Source organism: Haliaeetus albicilla, chromosome 27 (genome assembly GCF_947461875.1).
Source record: "Haliaeetus albicilla chromosome 27, bHalAlb1.1, whole genome shotgun sequence".
In the NCBI taxonomy this organism is placed as follows: domain Eukaryota; kingdom Metazoa; phylum Chordata; class Aves; order Accipitriformes; family Accipitridae; genus Haliaeetus; species Haliaeetus albicilla.
Genome location: NC_091509.1, coordinates 20,892,779 through 20,919,847, shown reverse-complemented (window position 1 = coordinate 20,919,847; position 27,069 = coordinate 20,892,779). Strand labels below are relative to the sequence as shown.

The 27,069-nt window shown below is 49.2% G+C and overlaps 1 long non-coding RNA gene across 2 annotated transcripts; it reads right to left on the bottom strand.

The window, feature by feature from the left end:
• Nucleotides 1-26,509, bottom strand: LOC138682284 (uncharacterized). 2 transcript variants are annotated; one of them, XR_011322399.1, is made up of 3 exons: nt 26,378-26,509; nt 6,642-6,998; nt 1-2,228 (listed from the first exon to the last, which is right to left on the bottom strand). It is a non-coding gene; the product is annotated as an uncharacterized lncRNA (long non-coding RNA). The 2 variants fall into 2 exon arrangements; XR_011322398.1 differs by lacking the exon at nt 26,378-26,509 and adding an exon at nt 8,949-9,279.
• Nucleotides 26,510-27,069: the final 560 nt, after the last annotated feature.

Genomic DNA, 27,069 nt, shown 5'->3' with positions numbered 1-27,069 from the left:
TTGTTTAAAGACACCTATAGAGAGGCTGTTTTATTGCAAGCATTTCTTCAGCACCAGTTTGTAACTTGTGTTCTCACCTATCACCTGCTTCACCTCAATCTGCTTTGGATTTTGGCAATGGAGTTTAATGAGGTTAAAGTAAAACCTCTCAGTGATTAAGAAGGAAAAAGCTCTTTGCATTTTGGAAAGAAAGGGGTTTAAAGAGCGGTTGCGCAGTTCAGGGCACCAGCAGTGGGAAAGCGAAGGGCTGTTCCAGGATTTCTCGGTTCAGACCGGTCTCACACCACTTGAACGCTTGTAGCTGAGAGGGGTCCTGTGCACAGCGGCTGGGGACTTCCACCCAGAAGGGAAGGGCTCGGTGCCTACTTAAGCTTTTTTTTTATCTTCCACCAAAGCGAAATCTGGTGTCTCCATGACCGCTATCTAATGCAAAATCTCTAGTGCAAAGGAGGAAAACAGCGCGGCTGGAAACGCAGCGTTACGCAACGAATTCGCGGCAGAGCGCAGCGGGTTTGCACCCACCGGCGGCTGCTGCGGGGATGGAGGAGGAGTGCGAGGGAAGGCTGAGCGTGACCCAGACACCCAGGCTGCATTGTGTCCCCATCTTACAACACATAACAAGGATGATGCGATTTACCGCAGGTCCATTTTTCACAGTCTTTTATCAGAGTCATCTAGAAACACCGGCAGAGACTGGTGAAGCAGCAGTGCGACGACTGAACTTACGCTCACCTCTAAGCAGCCTGGGAAATATTAACCACAAACTTGAAGTGAATATATCCAAAGCCACAGGGGTTTTTTTGTTTTTTTTTTTCTTTTTTTTTAGCTCATGAGCCATGATACTTTATAAAGGCATTTGTAATACTGCAGAAAAGAAGAAGTGAAAATTCCAGAGGTGCATTTTATGCTGTATGAAATATGTTCTCCTCCAGTTTCATATCTTAAATGTGGCTTTTGCTGTATTCCAGTATAATATTCCACTTGAAAGGAGCTGTATAATGGCATAGATGAACAAATATGTTGCATGCACAAAGGCAAAATTAATCCTGCCAACATCTCTGAGGAAATTTAAATTTGAAATCTGAATTAAAATAGCTATCTTCAAAGATTTTTTTTCCCCAAACCTGTTTTCTTTAAACTCCTATTTAACACCCTTAATTTAATTTTCAGTGCAGCAGATGTTACTTACCAAATAATTTCTAAATAATATCTGATTAGTGTATAGCACTATATTTGAGGTCAGGAAATCTATATGGAGTTGCACAGTTAGGTAAAAGTGAGGACGCAATGCCTTGTGTGAGGTTAAACTGGTCCCCGTTTCAAACCTCCTTCAAAAAGTCTGACAACCCCAGAAGACCAGATTATTAAGACACAATATACACGTTCATTCCACCACATCCCCACGTGCCTGTGGGAATATGAGCTCTACATTTCTAATACAATCAAAAGCCGATTTCTAATGAACCAAGTGGTTCCAGGAAGGCAAAGAGACCTCCTGAAGAGAGGGATTAAAGTGGGATGAATTAGTTCAGCAGAGGTTGGTCTTTATTTTGTGTTAGGCAGAGGAAGCCCTTGCTGGGGGCCCCTGCTTTGAGTGCTTGGCCACTGAAATCCAGAGACGGTCTGATAATGATCTTGGTAGGGTCAGAGTCTGAACGTTAGTGAAGATAAATCAAGCAGTAACAAACACGAGAGCAAGGTCAAAACCTCCAACAGCAAGACGATGTAAGGTGGAAACCGTCCTTCTCCATCACAACATGGCTGAGTGCCGAGGCGGTCGGCTGGTTCCATCGAAATGAATCCACCTTTCTGGAAGAAGTGACCTAAAAATACACACCCGGCACACCAGCGTTCCCAAGGCTCTTACACAGAGCAGACACGGGGCCGTGTTCTGGCCGCAGAATGCACAAGAAATGCCAAAATTAAGATCTTAATCTTTACTAGTTGCAAAGCACATGGCTGTGAACCTGAATTCAGATTCAGGACTAACTCCACCGTCTTTCTTCCACTTTTCCCTGCAGCGTCCCCTTGTCACATTAGACACCCGACAGCCGCCGGACGGTGAGAGCTTTCCCACAGCCATCACCCAGCCGCCGGCCAGAGCTGCTGGGTATGCCGACCATCGACTGCTGCTCCATGAGGATCTGCATCCCGGCTTCCAAAGGGGGAGGTTTCCCAGCCTTGGCTTCATCCCATGCCTCTTCCGGCTATAAACCATGTATCAAGCGCTGTAAGGAAAGGGACAATGTTAATATATTGAATATTACTGTATTTCTAGATCAGCTGATAGAAAGTATTCCTTCTTTGCCAAAGTGTATTCATTTCTTCACGTGCTGATATCCACTCTCCCTGCAAGTGTTGTGTGTGTATATATATACACACACACACACAAGTTTAATATATATAATATACATATAACATATATATAAGTTTTTACAACACTGGCACCAAGATAGCCAACAGTGTGTTACCTTTGGTATATTTTATGAAGCTCTTCTCCAAACACCATCACTGAAGCAGCTGCTGGCAGGTCTGCCCAAACCCTGCCAACCACCCTCCTGTCTCACAACCTTATTCTGGCTGTATTCCCTTACAGTAGGAAAATGCTGTCGTCTTCCTCATGCTAGAAACCATCCCATGTGAGGGGGACAGCAGGGTCTGCCCTGCAGAAGGCTTCAGCATGGCAAGACGTGAAGATGGAGAACTGCATTTTTCTCATACCCTGAAGTCATTTCCCAGACAAAAATTCTGTCCTTGCAGTCCAGCTGGAAGATGAAAACTTAGATCGGAGAGCCTAAAATTTTTGTAGCCCTCCACCAACACCTGTGGGATTCCTTGGCACAGTCTCTGCTTCCTAAAAGTTTATCCATTCCATCCCGCCCAGCTTACCACGAAAAATAATTTCCCATATTCCTCAACTCCTGCACTGTCTTAAGGTGCTTTAACTGTCTAAGATCTGCTTTCCCCATGACCCGAGACAGCGTTTAATGCCTGGACAGGACACGCCATGCACACCTTCCAGCTTGTAATGAGAACCAGCTGGAGGTGTCCGACCATGCTGGGACTCGCAGGCTTTCCACCGCCTCCTCCTGTGCGATGGCTTGGAGCATCACCAAGTGATGCAGGGCTTGCTGCTGGCTAGAAATAGAACGGGGAGGTATCTGAAGCTCTGGAGTTTATGGCTACCTAAGCGAGGAAACTCAAGCAAGTTGTGTATAGTGAGAAATACGAACCAAGATGGGGAATTCTGCACCACTGAAGACCTGAGAGACGGCTCTGGCATGGGGATAAGCTCCAGCCTGTCGCTGATCATTTCCCAGATACACTACTAAACAAGGTGCAGCACCCAGACATGCGTTTAAATAAAAACGAGGGCCGGGGTGTCAGAGACGAAGGCACAGAGACAGTGCCTCCCAAACCCCGAGTCCCCCCCAAGGAGCTGCAGCTCATCTGCACGGCGGCTTCTGTGGTTTCGTGTGGTTCCACCTCAGGACATCCCCTCTTCAGCAAGCCCCCTCCTGCGGCAGCTTTTTCGAGGCACCACTTACTTCTCCAGTTCCCACCTTTCCCACAAGCTGTTTCCCCTCGCGGAGCGCGGCACAGCACGCGGGGCTCCGCTTCGACATGCAAATCCACCACTGAAGCTTGAAGTTCCCCTACCTACGAGCAAGGAAGCTGTGATTACCCCGAGGATGGCTGGGGACGGAGATGCAAAGAGACGGAGTGATTTGCTTGAAAGTCACATAGGATGTCGGGTTGGGTTGGTTGTCCCTCCTGGGCAATAATTCTCATTTTCTCCCAAAACAAACAGATCTAAGTTGTTGCTGGAATGATTCTGTCCCCTAACAAGGAGGCAGTGTAAAAGGGCTCAGAAAAATAAGGGTGCTTGTGGAGGAAAAACAGCAGATGTGAGAGAAATTTTCACTTTGCCTCCAAAGGAAAAAAAAACCCAAACAAATGATACCTGGCTTTCTTCAGCAGAAAAGAGAAAAACTTTGCCTGCAAAGTGTAGAAAAAGCTGTTTGGATGAGAAGAGGGAGGAAGCCGTGCAGAGGAGAAGGAAGAGAGCAAAGCAGTTTTCCATAAATCACAAAAAAATGGACAATTTCTGTGGAAAGCAGATAATTTATACTAATATTTTTGTTTGCTTTCAACCCCCTCTAATCCCTTATATTTTGAAATCAAATGTAAGATGAAAAACTTCACAGGAAGTTTTCTCTGCTCCAAAAAAAAAATCACAAATGTATAATTTTCTCTTTGTTAATGAAGAAGGTTATGAAGTACACTGCATAGGAAGATGAACTTTGGAAAGATTATGGGGAAATATTAGCCCCTCCATCAGGACCAGTGGGACAGAGAACACAGCAACCAAATCAGATGTCGTTTTTTGGAAAGTCCCACATCACACACACTATATTCAATTAGAAAAGCAAAGGTTGATTACCCAAATGAACTTTAATTAAAATAAAAGTAGGAAGTTCTTTGCTTCCAGGAGCCAGAATATTTAAAGGCTGGAGCATCTCATAATATTTTTTTACCCGAGGTGAGTGAAGTGTTTTGGATATCTGTGTCTTACTCAGATCAAAAAGCAAATTTCCCTTTACCTGCTTACAGGCTTGAAAAAAAAAGAGACTTCAGCTTAGAAAGATCAGAAATGCTTCTCCACATTTCCTGGTCTGGGTCAGAATGAGAAATTAGAAATACTATCCTTTCACTTCCGATTCTAGCCAAACCAAACAGCAAGTCCTAGAAATCAAGGTGAGATGGGGAGAGGTGGATGGGACACAAGGTCTCTGTGTGAAATTTTCTACATTTTTGTGCTTTTTTGACGCACCAGCAATGTTCAAAAGGCTCAGATAACCTTCAACCAAGCCAAGAACAAAATTCAGCCTCCAAGTCCTTCTTGGACATCAGGTCAGTTCCAGTGGCTCCAAAGTAGCATATTCAAGAGGTAGCACTGAGGTTTGATTTCAGGTCACCTCTGGTGTCGGATGCATTTGGACACATCTCCTTGCCAAGGAGATACCCCTTGCAGGAATCTCATTTCCCATAACCCAGGCGACACAAAGGCTTGTGCTGTGCAAGACGTTTGAGCCATGCTTTGTCCCTCTTGCTCCCTGCCGCGTCGAAGGCTTTGCTTAGCAGGTGAAAAGATGGGAAAAGTATTGGAGAAGCCCGTGGTGAAGCGGCACACCTTCCAGGGTGTCTCCAGGCACCCCGGGTACCGCGTAACTAAACCATTTCAGACCCTTTGGGATACCATCATTTCGCACTTGGAGAATACCATCTTAGCGGTTTTGCCCCCCCCCCCCAGTGAAATTTCTGGCTCCAGACACCATCCTGCCCGGTTTGCCGAGGATGTCTCTGCCCCTTGGCCTCCCCTCACTGCCGCGGGGAGCTGCACTGGGCTCCCCTCCCGCCGTGTAGGGGCCTCCTGACCTAACCCTTAGCCGAGCTGAAGGTGGACTCCAGGATCTCATTGCCATCCGGCAGAAACACAAACCTGCTCTAAGGTGAAATGAGCCAGAAGCACTCGCGCAGGCGGGGATGACCTGATCTCTTGGTGGTCTCAGTCGTGGATTGTCCAAGCCCAGGACCACTTCTGAACTTTCCCTTTTGAGCTCTTGCAACATCTCCACGTGAGCCATGTCTAGTGTGGGAAGCAGAACTAGAGAAGAGCCTGACATTTAACAGCAGAAGTCACCATTGCCTGCACAGCATCTGCAGAGAGAGGAGTTGGCCTCGAAACAACCCCTCCTAGTGCAGTCCTCGAACAGCTCTGCGCCACATCAGATGAACTCATCTTCATGACCACAAGATCAGGGTAATCAAATTTATCATACTCTTGCAAAACAAGATAAATCTGTACTATTCTGAGACTCCTTGCTGACTGAATAAACCATTCTGTTATTCCAGACAAAAATGAAATGGGCCCAACACTGTCCTATTTTTTCCTCATGTAAGTGAGAATTAATTTAAGTGGTGTAATTAAGATTACTTCAGTGCTAAGTGAGTAAAAAATAACATCAGAATCCAAAAGTCTGTCCTTACTCCATAACAAACACTGTGATGATGGATGGCCACTTGAAAATACCCCATATTTGTGATAAATTTCTAAATTCTGTTGTATGAAGCCATGAAGTTCAGCACTAGCATGATGGAAAACTCATACTTTGAAGAACAGCTGTATGAAGTAGATGGAACATGCTATCGAGATACAAATATAAAACTGAACAACTAAATAGACTTCAAATTAAAATTACATATTACAGCCATAAGTCACCCCAAGTCTTTATGTCTTGTTATCTTGCACATTAAAAACCCAAATACAAATTTTTTTTCTTGCTCAGCAATGTCTGCTGATGCGTGACTTTGGAGGAACAGACTGGAAACAGTCCAACAGCAGATGTATCTGTAGTGTTTACATGGGGGCCCAATCCAAAATGCAAGGAGACAGAACAGGGGTAATGATACAGATACTCTCCCCACCACCTCAAAGACAGCTTAATCTTAGTCTCTGAAGATGTGCACTGTTCATCTCCAGTAATCAAGGCTTTTTTTTTTTTTTTTTTTTTTTTAGCATATGCACAGAACTTGATTTAAAGTGTTTTACTTGATGGAGGAAAAACCCAGTTTCATACCTGCCTCCTCTCCAGCCCATGGGACCGCTGACATGATGGGGCAGACGGACCCGCTCCTCACTGACCGACAGACACTATTCGAGATGGTCCATGCAGCTGCGTGCACATCTCCCAAAATTCATTGATTAGACTCTGATGTCTCGAACCAAAGTCCTGGTGAACCACCAGACCTTGAACACTTCGGGAACCGGTTCCAGCTTTGGCTGCTGCCTGTGACAGCAGCTGAGCAGACCAGCCCCCAGCTTCACCAGCAGCCCCTTCCCAGGGCAGATTTCTACAGATTTGAAATTCAGTCTGTAAAACCACTGGAAGTTCTGCAAAGTAGCTCCTCTCCTTTATTTCTGGCATTTTTATTCTCTGGAAAAGGGAATGTAAATAACAAGTAGTAAGTCAGATTGTTCTGGTCCTCCACAAACTTTGTATTTGGTATGCATTTCAGATTATTTTCTTTAATCATGTGAAGGCACTGCTTAGTGGTATCCTGTCAATAGTCAGCTGGACCTTCCCCCTCTAACACAAACCACACCCTTTGAACGATCCAAAATTCCTTGAACAATATTAATAAGCAACAATCATCAGGCAGAATAACACTGGAAAATAAAAGAACAAACTCTTGCAAAGCCTCCAGTCAGTGATGTTGGGATAATGATTTTGACGAGTGGCATAAAAAAGCAACCCCTTCTCCAAGGTCTTTTCGTAATAGTATTTCCCATGCCAGTGCATGCACCACGCCCATTTAAACAAGGTCTTTAAATCCAAAGTGATCATTTTCAGGACACTTTCATACATATCTTCCATGCGTGGACACAGAGGTCCCTACAGCACACGCACGTTCCTTGGTTTCCTCAGCCCAGCTCCTCTTCCTCTTGTCCTCTATATCAGAATTACCCATATTCCTGTTTCGTAAGTTATTTACCTATACAAAATGTTCAGAGATGAAAGCCAATATGCCTGCTACTTAAAGGGCAGACTTCAAGACTTTGAGCTGTAATACCTGTAAAGATGGCTCATGACAGCAGATGGACTTTCCTCAGTCACAAGGTGAACAAAATATATATATATATATATATAAAATTTATTTATTATTTTTTGCTAGTTGGAGTAGTTACTCTGCCAGTAACAAAATGCACAGCCACTAAAAAGAAGGTTGGAAATAGCTGATGTAAACTCCAGGACAAGCCCTCGCAGAAGCTTGATCACTTCTCAGCCACTTACGTTCGGCTGGAGTTGACTCATGCATCGTCCTGGGAAGCAGCTGCATTTGTATCCTGTATTTACAGGGCTTCAGATCATGTTTAGGCTGAATTTCCCTGTACAACAGTGATGACTGGTGGACATCCTACTTGTTTATGTACCTAGTGGAAAGTCATATAAACCGGCATTGCTCTCATGGTGTCTGTCACCTGCACCTTGTACCCAGCCAGCACTGGTTACTGGCAATAAAAAGCACATGAACATATGGGGATCACTCAGTTACATCACGAAACAAGATGAAATCAAATACTTTAATATGCAGAGCATTGCTTGTCATGAATAACTAAAAGAAATGTTGAAATATGGGTTGTTCAGAACTTTCTCACTTTCTCATCACAGCACTTCTGTCTCAGAAAATATGATTTAGATCAAAAGGGAATTTCCCACAAGTACATTCGAATTTTGCTTAAATCACCCCATATAAATATAAAATAAAAAGAAAATGTTTCAGTTGTGTTTATTAAAAAAAACCCCAAACTCCACAAAGAACAGCTGTCTTGTTGAAATGAGCTGAAGTATTTAACTTTTGCTCAGCCTGACTGTGACCTGTGTCCACCTGAGCTACCTTCAAGCCATGGAGTTTATAAGTAATTTTTGCACCTCCTGACTCCACTTCTGTGGTCAGAGTCCTCAGCCAGACTACATCGCTCATAACACAATTTCACCTTTAATTAAATCCTGGTGCTACCCCATGAGACCATTCGCAGGGGACGAAACCCTCTTCCGATGCACCCTGCCCTGTTTCGGTGCTAAGGAGCACCGCGGTGGGTGACTGCCCAGTGGAGACCCTTCTTATGTTGTATGTGGAAAAGGTGACTGAAAAACCTGAAAATCTGGATTTTCAGCTTCGTACCTGACAAATTCTTTTATCTCCATTAATGCCCAGTAGCATGGTCACAAGCCAAGAAGAAAGCATCAAGACCAACAGTTACATAATATGGCTAATATTAATAAGCTGAGTCACAGTATTTATGTCAAAATTTCCTGTGGAGATTGTGTTTCATTTGCTTATGTTTTGGTTTTGTTTTTTTTTTTTAAAGTTCATGCAAATACCTTTTGAGCACATCTAAAACCAAGCCAATAAATGCAAGTTGACCTCTCAACATGCACGATGCTAAAGCAGGTGAATTCCTCAAGCCAGAGCGAGCCCTCGCCGTGAGATGTGGCATCACCTGCCTCCTGCCACCCCCTGCTCCTCACACTTCAGCAGAAGCCACAGCTCTCTGAAGCTTTGCTCACCACGATGCGGCCTGGGTTTTTTGCAGCTATTTTCGGCACCGCCACTGTACAGCGGCCAAGTTCACAGACATATTTGTGTGATTTTTCATAACTTCCTCCAAGTGGGTCTTTTTTTTTTTTTTCCATACTAAGCTCAACATTTTTACTCTTCCTAGGTCAACCAAAAGGCATCTTGCCTTGGCATTGTGCCTATCTGCCCAGCCCAGTCGCAGCATTTCTTATGAACGGTGCCAGCTCCCAGGGCGGGTGCAAGGGGGGGGGAACCTGAATTATTTACTAAAAGCTCATCAAAAACTATCTCTGTAGAGCAGACTCTGCTCCTTCAGAGCTAAAAGGGCAAGGATTTGGGTGCTTCCCCACGGGAAGGCAGTTCCCAAGCAGCTTTCCACTGGGTACACGCTTTGGGGACCAAAGGCAATGCTATTTTTCGTCCATTTCTACACCCACTGTTGAGCCTGTGTTGGGTTCCCTGTCCTGCTGGGGACTTCATCGAGCACCTGGTATGTGCCAAGGCTCTGAGCTATTGCCCTGCGTGAAAGCAGAGGGGAAGACGGAGGAAACGACACCGGCGGGGTGTTAGTGCAGTAGCGCCGAGAGCAGACACACGCTCCGGACATACGCTAACAACATCCTGCCCAGCGCAGAAAGCTCCATTTGCTGACAGCCCTACAGATCTCCAACTCCAACCCTGCGGTACCCAAGCTCCACGCAAGAGTCTTGCATGCACATCAAGCGAGTGCAGATATTACGCTTACGCGTGCCGGTTTCCAACAGCAGAGGATTGACCTCTTTAATCTTCCACGCTTGTACATTAATAAAGCACCGAGCGTAGGTTCAAAGGGGGTTGGAGGAGCTCGGTGCTGCTGGGCACCACGGCTGAACTCAGGCTCTGAAACCAGCTCCGGGTCCCGACGGCTGCGGATGAGGAGCTGCTCCTGGGGCTTTTACCACGTGCTAATTCACCCCGTGGGATCCAGAGCTGCCCCGAGCTCCGGCCAAGGCTGCAGCTCCCCACCCTGGAGATCTCACCAGGTAGTTCAAGTTCAGAGGTTATTAATACGACACACACAAGGGCAGGGTGGAAGGTGAGCGTACTTGTGGGATGGAAACAACCAGGCTGAAACGCTTAGAACATCAAATTTGACATTCTCAAGTGTTTTTCTTCCCTTTTTCAATCGCTACTTTGATTCTTTGACTTTTTCTTTTTTTTTTTTGACATGCAAATATTACTTCAAGCTCTTCCTGTTCTTGCATCAGGTGTATGCAGTCAGCTTTCTCACAGCAAAATTGCCCCAAAAGCTTTAAAACCTAAAAGACGGGGGATTGCCAAGGGGGACAGACTTCGTATGCACACTTGCCTGACACCCTCAGCTCCAGAACACCCCGGAGGCTCCCGAACCAGCCTGGCCCAGCCTCCAGCGTGGCCAACAGCCCCGCTCCAGAAATGTGGATGAGGTGTTTGCTTTTGAGGATAGACCGCGGGAGACTAATTCTCAGCTGATCCCCCAACACTCGCTTCCTCATCCGTGTTAACCAGTTTGCCAGCTGCAAAAAAAAATCTGCTTTTCTTGGACTTACACCACTTGGCCACCAACCCCCCACAAAACCCAGAGCTTTCCAGTTCAATGACACTGAAACCAGTGCATAACCCTGGTCTCAGCCCCAGCTCCTCCAGACTGCTGTTGCCCCACGCACCCCCCAGCATGCGCAATCCCACCCACGCATCCTTCCCATGCAAACAAAACGGCCATGAAATTCTACGGGTATGAACACTACTATGAGAAGTCCATTGCAATGCTATTGGAGACGCAGTGTGGTTATCCTGCTACCAAAAATAAATGACCAAAAAATTGAAATGCAGATACTGGTGTCAAGGCTTGTGCAGCCCATGATACTCAAGAGTAACTGGTAGGTGGATCAAAAAGCTCGAGAATCACCAGCCTGGTAACAGCCCCACAGACCTGGGGTACCCACGCTTTACCTCCAGCTTCCTAAGAGATGTGCTGGGCAAAGCTTTGGCAGTCCCCGACAATGCCCTTCCAGCTCTCAGGTGGCTCAATCTCAATATTCAGTTATGTTATTGAATTTTGGCCCCTCGAGCTCCCGGCCCAGGCTCAGCCCCGGGTGAAGTCCCGCTGTCCCCTGGCAGCAGGGCAGGGCTGCAGAGGGAAGGGGCACCGCCAGCAGCTATTACAGCCCCAAGAAATAGCTGAGTCAGCCTTACACGTGATAAATTATTGACTCATATTTTCAGTTTCCTGTTTTTAATTGACATGCATCTGTTGCAAACTCATGCAATGCCATGCCCTCCCACAACCACCCCCCCATCCCATCCCGCGATGGATTTGCATCCTTTGGAGTAAAACCCATCTGCCTCCCTTATTACCTAATTACCTTAAAATGTTCATTGCAGTGTTTCTCAACGGCAAATGCAATTCCTAAGGTCGTGTTTTCTAAGAGAGCCCAGATACCTAGCGAGGATACAGACGTCGACGAGGATGAGCTAAAGCCATCGCTCACAGCTCGGGCAGACAGATCACCCTGCGAGCAGGGACACCTCAGCCCTGCGGTTCTGAAGGTGCAGAAGAAAGCAAGAAGCAATTCAAAGGCAATTACATGAGAATAATTAATCAGGAATGGGAAATGGCACACATCGAGGCAGTTAACCGCAGGAACATGCCTTCAGCACTACCCGCCAGGATTACAAATGCCAGCAGGTGAGCTGGAAAATCAACGTGTTGCTAGAAGCCTCCACCAGCTTCACGGCATTTGCTCCTTTATCCGTAGTACTTTGCTATATGGGTCTGATCCAACACACACACATATATGTTCTCCTGCTTCCCTAGCAGCTTTGTTTCTATTTTTTGAGGATGTAAATGGCTTACAATCCCTGCGTGTACCAACGTGGACGAAACTCCTGACTCTGAAGAAATTGCTACCCGGGTGCTTCCCACGCTCCTCTGCCGTGCTCAGCATCAGCTCCTGTTAGAAATTTCCAACAACTCCCCGAAGTTGCCCAGCTAGCTGCTGCTTCTGCAGGCTACAGGAGATGATGGGCAACAGCATGTTCTGCGAGGCTGTTTGACGAGCTGTCGGCGGTGCCTATTTGCGGGTGCATGTGTATGTCCAAAAGCATCCAGCTCCCATTTTTGCCATGCAATGTACCATTTATTTTTCAACTGTCTGAGAATTTCTGTAGGAATAGTGTTTCATCTCAGGAAGACCTGAATATCTAATTATCACCTTAGTCAAGGCTTCATTCATTCTAGCAATTAAATTAAAACAACAAAGCAAAACCAAAAGTATGGAAATATCTAGGCCGCCTGACCATCTAGCTAAGTAACTCCTGATAATTTCATTCACCTAAATCATGTGAACCAACGATATAATGAAGGTCATCGGGGGAGCTGCTCTGCATCAACAGGAAGCGCGATGCAATGCTTAAAGCAGAAGATTAGGATCAGGAAACCTGCCACTATTTGCTTTACCTCTGTATTCTGTACGTCCATCACCTATAAAACAGGAATACTGACATCTTTCCTAGCCTATAGATCATATTAAACCACTTCATTAATGTTTATGGGGCAACTGGAGAGGTTCAGATGAAGAGGGCTGAAGATATGAAACCACAAAAGCTTGTGAGTGATTCAGAAGAGCCAGTGCCCTGGGAAGCGGCGAGGCGCAGCGTGAGCGTGGGTTGCAGGATTCCCCTGCAGGCAATGCAGAGGCCACGGCGGGTGCAAAATAAGCACCAAACCAAGGGAGGGAAGTGCTCTGGAAACAAATGAGACAAGGCAAAAAGCTACGTCTAAGTACCTCGAAAGGTGTCCCAACCGAATAGTCCTTTTCAAATTTATTATGTTGCAACACTGTTAGAGATCCGTAATGGGAAGGCTTTATTTCCCCCTCACTGCTTAGAAGTCAGACTCACTTGGGCCATTTCTTCCTGTCGCTGTGGTCTGGGACAGGAAAAGATGCTCCACATGGCAGCTGGGAGGATTATTACAGGGTTAAAATAGTAAGACTAAAATAAAACTAAATTATATAAGTTAAGTCTAGGAGATATTGGCTGTAACACAACTCCATAACCAAAGTGCTAGCCAGATTTGTTAAATAGTCACAATTAAATCAAATATATCTCCATTAGCAACTTATTATGCTGTAGAGCAGGATTAATTTAGCAAGATTGTTCAAATTTTTTATGAGTCCATTTTATAATACCTGGACATCAGAGCAGTTCTCTGTGTACGCAGTCCAGCAGTCAAAATTATCATTGCTATTAGGCTGCAATTAACTGGGTACAAAGCACTCTGCCCAATTCGTTATGTAAGCATGAGGACGAGCCAAAACTTTTCTGTCAATCTGCTTTTTTTTATAGCAGAAAACTGAGGTTTTGACAAAACAGTTTGCTTGCAGCCATTATTTGCTTTCCAAGGAATTTCCCTCAGCGATGTTTTTAATTTTCAGTGGGTTAAATGTTGTCACAGCTTTCGGTAAGAGAATTAAAATCATTTTGTTTTGCCAGTTTTCTGGCAAATGGGTGTGCACTTGTACCCCACTTTGGGCTTAGTTGCCGTCTTTATCGAGACCAGCCTGAAACAGCCTCTGTCAGGCTGTTTGCCACTCAGCTCTGCGTGCCTCTGCTGCTTCACCCTGATTTATGGGAAGCAATATTTTACATCCTGATGACTCAGGGTTCGCACAGCACATCATAACTTATTTATGGCACGGCCACCCTTTACCAGCGATACGTGGCACTACCTGCCCTGGCAGGTTTAAAGTGACCATGGACGCTCCTGGTCACAATAACCCTGATGAACACCGTTGGGTTTGTTCCTCCAAACCAAAGGATTTACTCCCAGGGTGTATAATTCCTGCTTAATTCAGCCTCTCCCATCGCTGTGGCCAGGCTTCCACAGCAGAACTGGTGTGACCACGGCAGCGTGGTGTTCTGCCGACCCGCCGTGGTACAGGCACGCACGAATAGCTCCAGCCCCCTGCACGCACCATTTCGCGCTCACTTATTGCCAACTTTCTGTGTCTTCCAAGTTACACTGAAGCTACACAGGACTTGATTACGTACTTCAGGATACAACAGCGATAATGACCAGATCATGGGAGCAGAAATCAATGACCCAGCAGCGGTAATCCCAGCTCCATCACCTCGCCCGCCTCCTGCCAGCTCCCTGGGCTTTTATGTTAGATTTGCTGATCAGCTTCAAACCAACATTAAAGCCAACACAGCATACTGCTTCATCTGTTTTTTCTCCTTCCTTTTTTCCCCATTCCCCCGCACCCCTTTTTTTTTTTCTTTCCTTAGCAGGGTGTTTTTTCCAAGATCATAACAGCAACAAAGGAAAGCTTCTGCTAACACGGACTCGGTCATCAGGGCTGTCTCTGCATTGCAATGCAATCTGTTCTCAGAAACAGCAGTGCCGAGAAGAAACCAGACACGTTCACAAATACGTGTCCAAATCAAGTATGTCAACATTACAAGCCCTAACAAACAAAACCCTCACTTGGAAGCTACAATCCTTCCTGCTCAAGGCCATAATACAGTCATGTTCTTGGGCTCACCTTCACCAGGCTCAAAGTAGCCCGAAAGTCCCCAGCTCACCGCAGCCGATGCCAGAGCCCAGTCTGCACCAGCAGCACCAGCCCGGCTATCACGGTGAGGCCATACAGCGTGTCGGGAAGGCAAAACTCATCCCGGAGCGTGCGCAGGGTCAGAAACAGGGCTGCGAGGGCCGCCAAGCCAGCCAGCCTTTAAGTTGAGTGTATTGATAAGGTGGTCTGGCGAGCCTGGCTCCGCTTCTCCAGCTGTCTCCATTTTGGATGGAGACCTGGATGCTCCAATCCAGCCCAAATGCCCTCTGACGGAAAGCAGGGCGTGAGGAGAAGGGGGACGGGGCAATGGGGCACACCTCTGCCTTGTCATGAAGGAGACCCAAGACCAGGAGTCCCACAGCCCGGAGTGTACAGTGAGCAGCAGCTACAGACACGGCTCCTAATCCGAAAGTTTATCCATATTCCAGCTGTAGTGCTTAAATAAAAAAATAGTATTAGCCACCAGGGATATTTTTTTCTTTTTCCCATCATGTTTCCAAGGCAAAAGAACAGACATTATCAAGCAGGTTTGCTGACTATAATAGAGAGAAATCATATTATTGAACACTCACACAGGCTTTTTTGTCCCTTGCCCCGTGTATGCTCTTGGTTCTAAACAAAGGACAACAGGCAAGATAAATTAGACAGGAAGATGTACTTCAACAAATAGATATACTTCTTTTTTTTCTAAAACTGTCTCGATTCTGTTTATACTGGCTAGGAGACAGCATCCCCCATTCTTCTCAAACATACCAAACAAAACCCAAGCTAATGACGTGATTCCCGTAATCAAGGTCATAGGCCTGGTTTTGCTGGAGCGTGCAGCTGAATGTTACATCCAGGGCAGAACTCAAAACCTCATTTAAAATGGGCTGAGTATCAAAAACTTAAAGAATTTGCTTAACAGGAGGAAAAGCACTTAGGGAATGCTTTTCTCTCAAAAGCAAAGAGGCAAGTTGGAAAGCTTGTGGGTCCTCTTGAATGCTTCACCTAGAGGAAGCAGATAAGCTGGGATGCTCCTAAAGTCAAGGGCAAAGCTCCTCTCCACCTGGGTGAAACCAGGATTTTGCTCCATCTCTTTTGGGCTACACCCAACCAGGAAGGAGGACAGTTCAAAGAGAGAAAGGATGGCTCACTGCTCAAACCCACCTGCCAAAAAACCCAAAGTCATTTCCCAGCTGAGAAACTCACCTGGGGCATCAGTGCCTTAAAATAGCAGCTGTGACTCTGCCACCGCAAACAGCGGCCGCTCCATGCGCACGCTGCACACGAGGGATGCACGCCGCGGCGTACGGGCAATTTCTCCCTGAACAAGGAAACCAACGTAAAAGGAGAACTTGCAGGTTGGGCTGTTGACACAAGAAAACCCACTTTAGCTCCTAAGTCTATAGTTTGCTTGACACAGAAGAAAACAAACTGGGTTTGAACTGAGCAGTCCTGGTGATAAGGCTCAGCGGCTCGGCTGGGACAGCTTGGGGTGTGGACGGAGCGCGGTGCCCGGGGCTTTGCACCATGGATGCTTGGAAAACCTGCAAACACGAGTCCTTCCCTCCTCTCCTGCCCGACTCCACCGCGCTGCCACGCGTGCCGGCTGGAGAGGGATGCCCGGGGCTGGTGGGAGCTTTTGGGGAGGAGAGAGGGCAACGGCTCTTCTGCAGGTGATTCCAGCTTGAAGTGTTTGTGAAACCCTGGCACCAGGCAGAGGTGGCTGTTTTTTCTCGAGGTGAGCTTGCATGAATCACATGAGGAAATACAGCGATATAAAACCAGCAAGGCTGAAACTACTGCAGAGAGGACAGCTTTTTCAAAGATGGGTATCTGGTCTTCTGCTCCTAGATCCACGCTGGGGGCTGTGAGTGACAGCAGCAGGATAGTCCCACCCTGAGCGCTCTGCAGAAAACCACAGAGGCACCGCAGAGCTCATCACCTCTGACGAGCAAGGCTGCGCTCATTTAGGTGATGAGTGTGCAACTGCTGACTCTCCTCTTCAAGGCAAGAGACATTTGCTCTGCTCTCCCTGATAGACTTTGGTCATGAGGAATAACAAGGGAACACAGATGATTTGAGTCATCTCCACTGATCCATCATTCAGGGGGAAAACCAGCTTTCTTTTCATTGCAAGAAGAAAAAGAAAAGCTACGGGGAATCCCACATGACTTTCTTATAGTGCACTGTACTTCATCTATTGAAACTAATAAAAACAGTTACAGCTGGAGGGTATATACTCATACAGCTGGATATAAAGTAACACAGCACTATTAGAATGGGCTGCATTTTCTTTTCAGACCAGCTTCTAGCTCTTCAAATAATCTAGACAGACGTGCAGGAGCATCCCCTAAAGCAGGTCCTGTAGCCTGTCCAGCGCATGCCTGGGTGCATGTGCTACATCCACGCATCGCACGCCTGTGCCTGCAATGCTTTCTGCACAGCACGAGCTAGTCTTACTTGCACTGTATATTTGATAGAAAGCTCTTCTAGAGACAGCTCTTCCAGGGTACCTTCATGTGCTGAGGGACCTCCCATATTTATGCTTGTTATCGCTGGCTTGTCACACACTACTACACTTTTATTAACCACAATACTTGTTCAGAGGAAGATGATGCAACGGCTGCATGGGAAGTGTCAGCTATTTTGTACAATGCTGTTTATTGTTTCAGAAAAGAGACTTTCAAAATAGAACGGTTGCTGCCATGTTTACTGAGCTCCTCAAGAAGGCTTTTGGCTGTGCCTTTTCTTTCCTGAAAGGAAGGCAAAAATATCAGGATGCAAAAATTAGTGCATGTCAGTGAAGTGGTGAAATCAAGCAGTACCGTCCCTGATCCCTCATCCTCCTCCTCTGCACCCGCTCTGTTTTTTCCTGGGGGCTGAACTCCAAGGGTTGAGTGGATAAGACAATCCTTTTCCTCTGTCATCTAATCCCTTCTCCGCTGCATTATCTCAGCACGAACACGCGTTGGTTTCTCCACCGCTCAGTTGAACTCTCTCGGTGGGAGCAGCAGCCGTGGCACTGCCTGGGGTGCAAACAGGGCTGGGGGAGCTGGTCCCTCCTCCGTCGCACGCTGCTGCCAAGGCGCCGAGGCGGCGTTGCTCTCCCCAGGAAAGGATCGCTCAGGGGAACTTTGATCCATGCAAATAACACATGTGGAATTAAAATGTCTGCCTGTTTTCTTTTATGTAGCTTGCAGTTACCCTTCTGTCATAAGGGGCATGAAATCAGCTCAGCTTCATCAGTTCCAGCCACCTCCATCATTGCTGACCTCATAGGAGCTTGCTGCGTCCACGCATATTACATCACACATCAACAAAGGAAGGACTTAAACCACAACATAATATATTGACAAAACCAGACAGAGGTGATAAATAGTAACTGATGAACGTGCCTTAAAAGCAGGTGGGTAAGATAATAATGAATCACTAGAAGCAAAATTATTCTGTCAGCTGACCTGCAGCAGGGCCGCTCCACAAAGTCATCTGCTTGGCGGCAGAAAGCGGCGTCTCGAGGCGAGCACCGCGGTGTAAAGGAGCTGGCAGGCACGCTGCCGCGCCGGTGGCATTAAATAGTCGGTAATGTAACCTTTCCACTCTACGGCCTGTCTGGGAGCCATTATCTTTTATTGCCCTCTGGAAATCATTAGCTCTACATCCAAAAGTCTATGCAGACAGAAGCAGGATAAATGGAGACTGATAAAACTCAATTTTCTACAGATTAAAACTAAATCCATTTTTCAGACTTTGAGTGTACTCTCACTCTCAAAAGTGAGATTGTGTGGTTGCCCTTCACCCAGCAGCTGCTCAGTAACTCTTACTATATGCAAAAATCACAATTAGCCTGAGCGGCCACGGAGACCTGGCTGCAGGTGCACGCTGCCTGCAGGACCCGCTGGCAGCCACAGCGGGACTTGGACTCCTGCGGACACACATTCCTGCAGCATCTCGCTGGGTTTTGGTCCAGACACACAAGGATGGCTAGAGTCAAATTAATTAAGGCACACTGACGTCACCTTAAAACCAATTTCACGCTTCCAGAAAGCAACCTCAGGCCAGCTCAGTGCTTCCCATCAGTGGGCGTCACTGCTTCTATAATGACACGAGGGTAATTAGCAGGCTGTCCAAGCCCACATGCCGGTGACTGGCAGGACCGTGTCCCCTGTCCCCCCGCCCCAGCCTGGGTAGTCCCCAGCATCACACCTCAGCAGGATTCGGGCAGGGTGAAACCAGGACCCATGCCTCTTGAATTTCCAAGGCTCCTAGCCCACATTCCCCAGGAAGGAACAAGGCCATTTTCGAACCTTGCAGAAACGCTGCACACTGCGGGATGTGGAGGTTACCATATTTCAGTAATCCTGCAGGTTAAGTGCTTTAGGCAGACAGAGTACAAATAATGCTTTTCTCTGGGTATTTTGGGAAACCCAGAGGAAAGAAAGCAGAGGCTCAAAGTTTGCCACCGCCGGATTTCCCCGTTCCGCACCTTCCACCATCAGATGAGGCAAAGGCAAAAGCTGTTTCATCTGTAGAGCCAAGAGCCAGACAAAGCTGCTCAGTCGCATCCAGGCGACAGCAGACACCTCTGATTCACACAACACTGCCTTATGAGAATCTCATATTTAAGACCATCCCTTTCCTGTAAAAGGGTGGCAGAACTGGTTTTGCAGCCCTTTGGTCATGCTAATTTGCTGATGGAAAACAAGGTGCTTGTAAGGGAAAGCAAGCAAGCAAGTGAGCTTCATGCAGCTTAATCACTGGGTTAATTAACTGTATACCAAATGAACACCACTTGAGTTGTATAACTAGTGAAAAACCTCCTTAAATAGGGTTCACTTAAAACAAGAGCCTTTCACCCATGAAACCACAGCCTTCTCTCCAAAAGCAGGTGACCTGCTCCCAGCAGCTGGTAGGGGTAAAGAGGAGAGGAGAAGCTGCCCTGAGGCTTTTCACCAGGACCAATAAAGTCACACAAGGTGTTGCCCTTTCTCCAGTGACACAGTCTTGGCTGGGAGAGACTTATGTGAGCTCTTAAACTTAGCAGCATAAGAATAAGTTGTGGTCATATTTTGCTAAAATAAATGCAAAGGCTCTATAAGGCAAAGGGGACTGACCCCGACTCCTCTGAAGTCACTTTTACCAGCAGCTCCACTGCCCCTCAGGTGAGGGAACCCCACCTCGCCCCGCAGATTTGCTTTTCACAGCAAAGGAAACAGCTACGAGCATTACGAACTCCTGATCAGGGAAAACTAAACCACAGTCCGTACTGGGGGTTTAGCAGGACATCGCCTGCAGAAAAAAATCCTAAAGCAAACCAGCACAGACCGTGCTATGCTGAAGATTTCTCGGTTGTTCTCCCAGCCCTAGAAAGAGTACAGACTCCTCCACGGCTATGTGGGAATGGCTGTTCTGGAGGACTAATAGATTACATATTGATGAAGTACTGGGGATTGACAGGCTCATTAGCAGAGTAATTTAATGTGCTCATGAATGCGACTTCTATGCTGCACAACATGAACTGGGCAGCGAAATGGCAGTTGTAGGAGTTCTGTATCTTGATGAATTCATCTCAAAGCAGCAGCTGGATGGCATCTATGTAAATAGAGCTTCCTTCGTGTGGCCTCAGATACTGGCCCAGCAGGAAGATATGGCAGAAGGCGATCCCGCAAGGCAGGCGACGGTTCTGCTCCGCTGGACCTCTGCAAACCTTGCAGCAGTGCCTGGCAGCGAGGGCCTGGCCTGGCCAGTAACGGCACGGTAACGAATGGGAGTAATTTTTATTAATCCACTGAAGAATGACTGCGCAGTGAGCGTATCTGAGCTAGAGAGGAAAGAACCTGCTCTCCCTTTCCTCAACCACAGCGTGCCAGCAAGGGCGTACAGTGCTTGACATCTCCTTTGCCTGTTTCTTCAATCAAATCCACCTGTATTTTCTCCACCAGACCCAGCCCACTTCTGCAAATCCCTCTTCTGCATCTCTCTTCTGCAAATAAACCCTCTTCCAGGTTTCCTCCTGTCTCCCAGGTGGCAGAGCTCTGCCTGCTTTCCGTGTCCAGTGATTTCCCCACAACGCTCCACAGCAGCTACGCCGAAAAGCCTGGAGCATTTTAAAAAATGACTGTATTTGCTTTTTTTAAGCTATTGTAGCTGAGCCGGCTCCAGGATGGGGCTGTATTTGGCAGATGTCCATGGCTGCTGTGAAGCGATAAGTGTGGCTGCCCCAGCAGCTTGCCTTCCCCCGCAGCAGCTCGAGATGAGACAGGAAAGGGTGGGATGGGTGTCAGCTCGAGAACAAGCTGTGACAAACATGAGGCAGGAGACTGAAACTCCTGACACACCAGAGATGCTGAAAAGGCAACCGCAGACCTCCTGGGCCACAAAGGAAAGGAAGCCCCACAGAGCTGCCCGGCACACGTTACACGTCCCAGAGTAGTACAGATCCAAAGCCGGTTGTGTTTTTCATGTTTTCACACATCTTTCTCTCCAGCCATGCTGCAGCCTACGTAAAAGCTCTTTGCTGTCACACCGTAGACCTGAACTTGACCTCTAGCCCTGGGGATACACTCAACATGGGGGTGAAGCCAATGGTTTCTGTGCAAGGGTCCCAGGACAACGAGGAGATGTGGTTCCCACACTGCAGCTCAAAGCCGCTGCTGGAGGCTGACTCTGGCTTCCAGAGGAAAAAAAATGGGCAGAAACAAAACGGAACCATGCCCAGGCTTTGCGAACCGGGGGCTGGCAGCTGGAGGTCTGCGCCCCAAGGTTTGGGCACAAGCTTGGCAGGGGCTTAGGGAGGATGGCAGACACTCCCTTGTGCCTGTCAGACCGCAAGGCCATTGTGTACAGCAATTATTGGGATTAAATAAGAACAGAGAAACATTCCGTTGAGGAAGAGTGACCACTGCAAGCTGCACTTCCAGCAGATGAGACAAAAGGAGATGAGTAAAATGAAGTGCAGAGAAGGGCAAAGAGACTGGCAGTAAACCAAACCCTCTTCCAAGTGCTCAAGGCAAAGCTCTGGCACAAGGTTTTGATCACAGACTGATAAAACAGAACTCAGTGCGTTCATTTCTTCCTGACAGCTCTGATAGGACCAGCAGCTCTCCACCCTCAACCTGAGATGCTCCTCCAAGACCTCTTGGAGCTGCTGCTCTTCTCCCAGGACTCCTCAGGAGCTGGAAGCTCTTCAGAATGCCCAAGTCCCCCACAAGCAGCAAGTGTTGGGGTCTCCCAGCTGAGCCCCCCGCTTCGAACCCCTCCTCCAGATGCAGATGTGGAGGCTACCCTGAAGTGTCAGATGAAGGTGGGTGTCCAAGGTCTGAGACCACATGGTGCTGACCTTGACCGGGGCTGTTTCTCATTGCTGTGGATGGCTGACTCTGTCCGCCGTCGGGGCGGCGTAAGGGAAGCATCACGGCGGTGGTCACCTGTGTCTTGTCTTGAGTGGACGTTCCCCACGGCCATGGCCAGGAGGGATGGCAGCACAGAGGCTGGGGACACCAGGGCAGCCCCCGACAGCCACCCGCAAACCACCATGCAGTCACTCGCAGAGACACTCTGCAGAGCAAGGCAATCCAAGCTGAAAGACGGAGCCCAGCAAGGGATGCCTCGACCAGCATTGCTGCCCAGGACAACCCCAGGACTCCCACCCAGCCTGCCAGGATCTGCTCTGGGGCAGCTCCTCCAACCAGCACCCAGGGCCACCCGCACTTCTTGTGGGTGCCACTGCCCTCTGCAGTCCCCAGAGCAACACGCAGCTTGCCACCACACAGCCGGGACGTCCCTCCAGCATCCTCTCCTTCCAGCCTCACCTCACATGGGCTTCCCTACAAAGTCCCAGCCCAGAAGATAATTCATCTGAAGAAACGCATTTACCTGCAGTGGGAGCACTGGAAATGGTGCTGGGGGCAAGCGAGGGCTATGACCCCCCATCCCGTGCATCGCCCCAGCTGGGAACTCCCCAACCAAGCTGTGGTTCTTCCAGAAGCTGCCGAGGAACGGCCGAAAGCCTGAGCAGAGAGCGTGTTATCCCACACTAATCCCTCCACCCACAGCCTTTCGCAGGAAACCTTCCATCGTACAGCCCGTCCCGAGAACGCAGCCAAACGCGCCCTGCGCATCCGAGAGCGGAGCCGTGGCCTCACGCTGCCTTTGGTCACGTAGTTTGGGACACACCTGGCTCGGCACGGATGTCTCGGTCTAAACTGGCTACTTTAGGCTGCATTCGTAGTCCGTAAAGACTCGGTGGAGTGCGTAGCACACTCGGCTTCAGCTGAAAGTGGAAGTCGAAGCCGTTGAGGTGAGGAGGCAGCGAGCAGCGCCAAGGAGGGGACACGCCGCAGAGGACAACAGCTCTGGCAACTGGCGTAAAAGTCCTTGTTGAAGCTTTCCAGACCGCTGAGACCTGGCTGGGTCAGGATCAGGGCAGAACAGCGGGTAGGGCAGCGCCAGCTCAGAGGGAGCCAGCGCTTCTTCAGCCACCCATGGAGACACATTGCTCCAGAGGCAGAGGGCAGGTGAGCCATCGGGACACCTCCAGAGGCCCTGCTCTTCCCCCGGCTGCATGGACAGACCAGGAGAAATCCCCAGGGAGTCTGCTGGCTGCAGGGGACTGGTTTTGGAGGTGTCCCGGGAAGCACCTTCGCCCCAGCCCAGCCTGGCACTCCTGGCCAGCCGCCTCGCAGGCGGCCAGCCAGGACGGACCTCGGTCTGAGCACATTGGCCGTGCTGGTGTGCTAGCAGCTATGGTTTCAACCAAACATTTCTGCTTTGAAGGCTTTTCTCAGTAAGCCAGTCAGATTATTACAGTTAAAACCTATACCTTAGTGCAAAAAGCAGAAATAGAGTCTCTTGTTCTATGTATGTATTAGCACAAGCGCTGAGCAGGATTTGCTTTGTAGCAAGTTAATCATGAAAGCAATCTAGTCTGTGGCTTGTTTGCAAAATTGAAAGCAGAAGATAAGAAAGGGCATCTGTGCCAAGGGCTGTGGCACCTGGGCGCTTTCGACATAGCTCAGACAGAGACTAACACCACCCACGGCTCCCACGCAACATCCCCCCACCGCCCCTACCTCCAGCCCTGCGTCCCGAGTGCAATTTTAAAAGCTCTGATAATATTGCTGTTATAAACACAGTAAGGGTAAGAAAGACAGCGAGGCTGGGCTGATTCCTGGGGGAGAAGTAGAAGAACGTTCCCTGATGGAGCCGAAGATTCAGATATCCACCACTGCTCCCTGACCCCAGTGCAGCACAGAGCACTCAGCTCCCATACACTGGTGCCAATTTTCAAGACCTGGTAAGCTGAACAACAGCCGGTGGGCCAAATTCACCCAACGTTTAGTTGTGTTAGAGCTCATACAGTTTTACCAGTGATGAATTTTTATCTTTCAGTACAGAATTGTAACGCACTCGAGTGCTCTGGGAGCAATGTTTCAACGGAGAAACAAGAGGACCGCAGTCACAAATTCAGACTCTGAACACTGAAATCCCCCAACTTGCATCGTTACAAGATGCTTGGGCAACATAAATGTGTCTCCGTTGTCCCCTGCCTCATTGCCTGCAGGAGATGAACGGTGCTCACTCGCTGTGTGCTGTTTCTCCACATTGCTCTCCGTGCTGGTAAAACCCTGCTCTGAGGACAAACGGCATCGTGTCACCGGCTCTTCCGACGTACGCATTGCCAGAGTATTTACTGTGTGATTCCAGGGCTTGGCCTCATTCTTGGCCTGAGACAGAGCAGTGACAGCAACGCTGCCGTTCTAGTGACCAACCTACACCACCTAATTTTCAAATGACATCAACAAGCACTTTACGCATCCAAAGTTCAGCTCCGTGGCTGTTCCGAGCGCTCAGCACTTCTGAAAGAGCATCTCCTCGGCCGCTGCTCCTGCCCGTACTGTTGCCACCAACCACCCCGCTAGCAGGTTGCGCTCCAGAGACGGTTGCCTCCTCCAGCCGCCGCTCCTGGAGCTCCCTCCATCCCAGCTCCTGGGCACAACACACGAGCCTGGAACAGGGATGTCAGAGCAACCTTCACTCAGCCACTGCCTGAAACGTGTACCCGACCCTGCAGCCTGGCTCTGGCCGTTTCGGCGCCTGCAGGGGTCACCTGGGGCCAGGCACATACCTGGAGTCAGCACATGCCTTGGGTTTAAAAATAAGCAAACATGAACACGTGAGCACAGGGTGAGAGACGAGCCAGCGGCGCGAGTATTGGCTGAACACAGACTGCGTTTCCAAACACCTCGTTGGCTGGGCGGTAAATGGGATCTTCTCCCCTGCTGCAGCACCCAGTTTTTCGCTTGCTCCAACCGCCCTTTGCAGAGGAAGCAGAAGGGAGTTGCTTGATCTTCATAACCTACAGCTGGGCTGTGGGAAAGGCAAGTCCTGAGCGTGGCCTGAGCTGTTTGACATGTTGAGGGCTCTGTTCTCAAAGGGAGAGCAGGCAGAGATCACAGCTGTTGCTAGAGGAACAAACTGGATTTTGTCTGCCAAAGGCAAGGGTAAGGGCTGGGGCACTCGGCTCCAGCAGCAGCTGCCTGCGAGGGGACCCTGTCCCCACTGGGCTCCGTCCTCGGCAGCTCTCGGACCAGCCTCAGCCTTACCCCCTTTTCCCAGCCCACACAGTTCCGCTGGTCTCCTCTAAATCCACATTTATTCCTCATCCTTTTCAGCTTCCCGACCTTGACCTATTCTTCCTGCTGTGGCACCACCAGCAGCAGCGTGTACCAGAGCTACAATTAATGCTTGACCCGACATAAACCAGAAGGAAATTAAGCTTGTAGTTTATTACAATTTGTGCAAATCAGCCTGTGTTTGGGCAACGGATCTTTACAAAATCTGTTCTCCCTTCCCAAATGCAAATACCTTGCAGGGAGGGAGGCTGGGCGGGCAGTGCTACTCCAAGGAAAGGTCACCAGAACTACGGCCATCTGAGAGGCAAGGGTCAATCCTTGCCTCCCTCTTGGCTGGAATAAAATAAATAAATACAGAAATGAAAGCCAAGCTGAGACGGACATCCAGGATGGAAAATTTTCAGCTCAGACAACTAAAGTCAGCAGAGATATAAGCAACTGGAACCTCAAAAACAGGAACTCGCAGTGGGATAAACCGAACAACCCGAGCGATGGGGACGGGCAGTGCCTGGCTCATCAACAGCCTGTGGCAACCTGTTATCTCTGGGAACACATGCACGAAAGAAACCTCCCCAAATTATAATTTAAAGACCAGACTTTCACCGGTGCCAGCTTCCCCAGGAGCTCCTAGCAGCGCCAAAACCAGGCCCTTGGGGTACAGGGAGCCTGCGGGACCCCCGGACCAGCCAGCGGGGAGGGGGGGACGGGGGAGACTCCATCACCGTCTTGTCGGCCAAACGGGCGCTTATTTCACCCAAAACTCGCACCCGCCCGTGGCAGAGGAGAGCACTGAGGACCCAAGCTCCCCTCCACCCCTCCCCGCAGCGACCCCCCCCCGCCCCCGCCCCCACCCGCGGCGGGCAGGTACGTGGGGCTCCAGCTGCGCTGCCCCCGCGGGCTCGGCCCCGCTCCCCACGCACACGCAGCCCCTTCCCGCAGCATCCTCATCCCCCTCTTCCCCACCCCCTTTCCCTAAACCCACGGGGGGATGCTCGGGGACCGGCGAAAGGCACCGCTTACCTCCCGCGGGGCAGGCGGGGGATGCTCCGGGGGGGATGCTCCGGGATGCGGGGGGGATGCTGCCCGGTGCCGGCCGAGCTCCCACCGCCCCCAGCCCCGCTCCGCAGTGACACCGCGCTGCGCTTTCGCTTTCCCTTTCCCTGCGGAGAAGGGGGCGGCCCCGGCTGCCGGCCGCCCTCCGGGGAAGGGGCTGGAGGGAAGGGGGGGGGGAACGGGGACGGTTCGGTCAACCCCCCCTTCTACCCCCGCAGCCCACCCGGCTCTGAGCGGCAGGGCTGGGCTGGGGGAGCCCGGGGGGACGCACGGACAGAGCCCCCGGGGGGGGACGGGACTGAGCTGGAGGCAGGGGTACCTGAGGTGGGTGGTCAAAGCTACTCCTCCCTCCCACGCTATAAAGTGAGATTATTTCTTCCCCAGCCGCCTAAACGCGACGTTTCCCACGAGTGAAGAGGTACCCTCGCTCGTCACCAAAGAGACCAGAATCCCTGTGGATGGGACAGAGCTGGTCCCTACCGGGGGATTTAGGATGCGGGACTGGAAGTAGAGGTGCTTGGGATGGAGGGAGCAGGTGCCTTCAAGGGAAAGCAGCAGTCTTGGAACAGAGGAGGGTTCCTTCTGCCCAGCCCCTCTCTGCGATTGTAAGCAGGAGCTACGTGAACTCTGGGAGCTTGGCAAAAGCCATCAAGCCATAA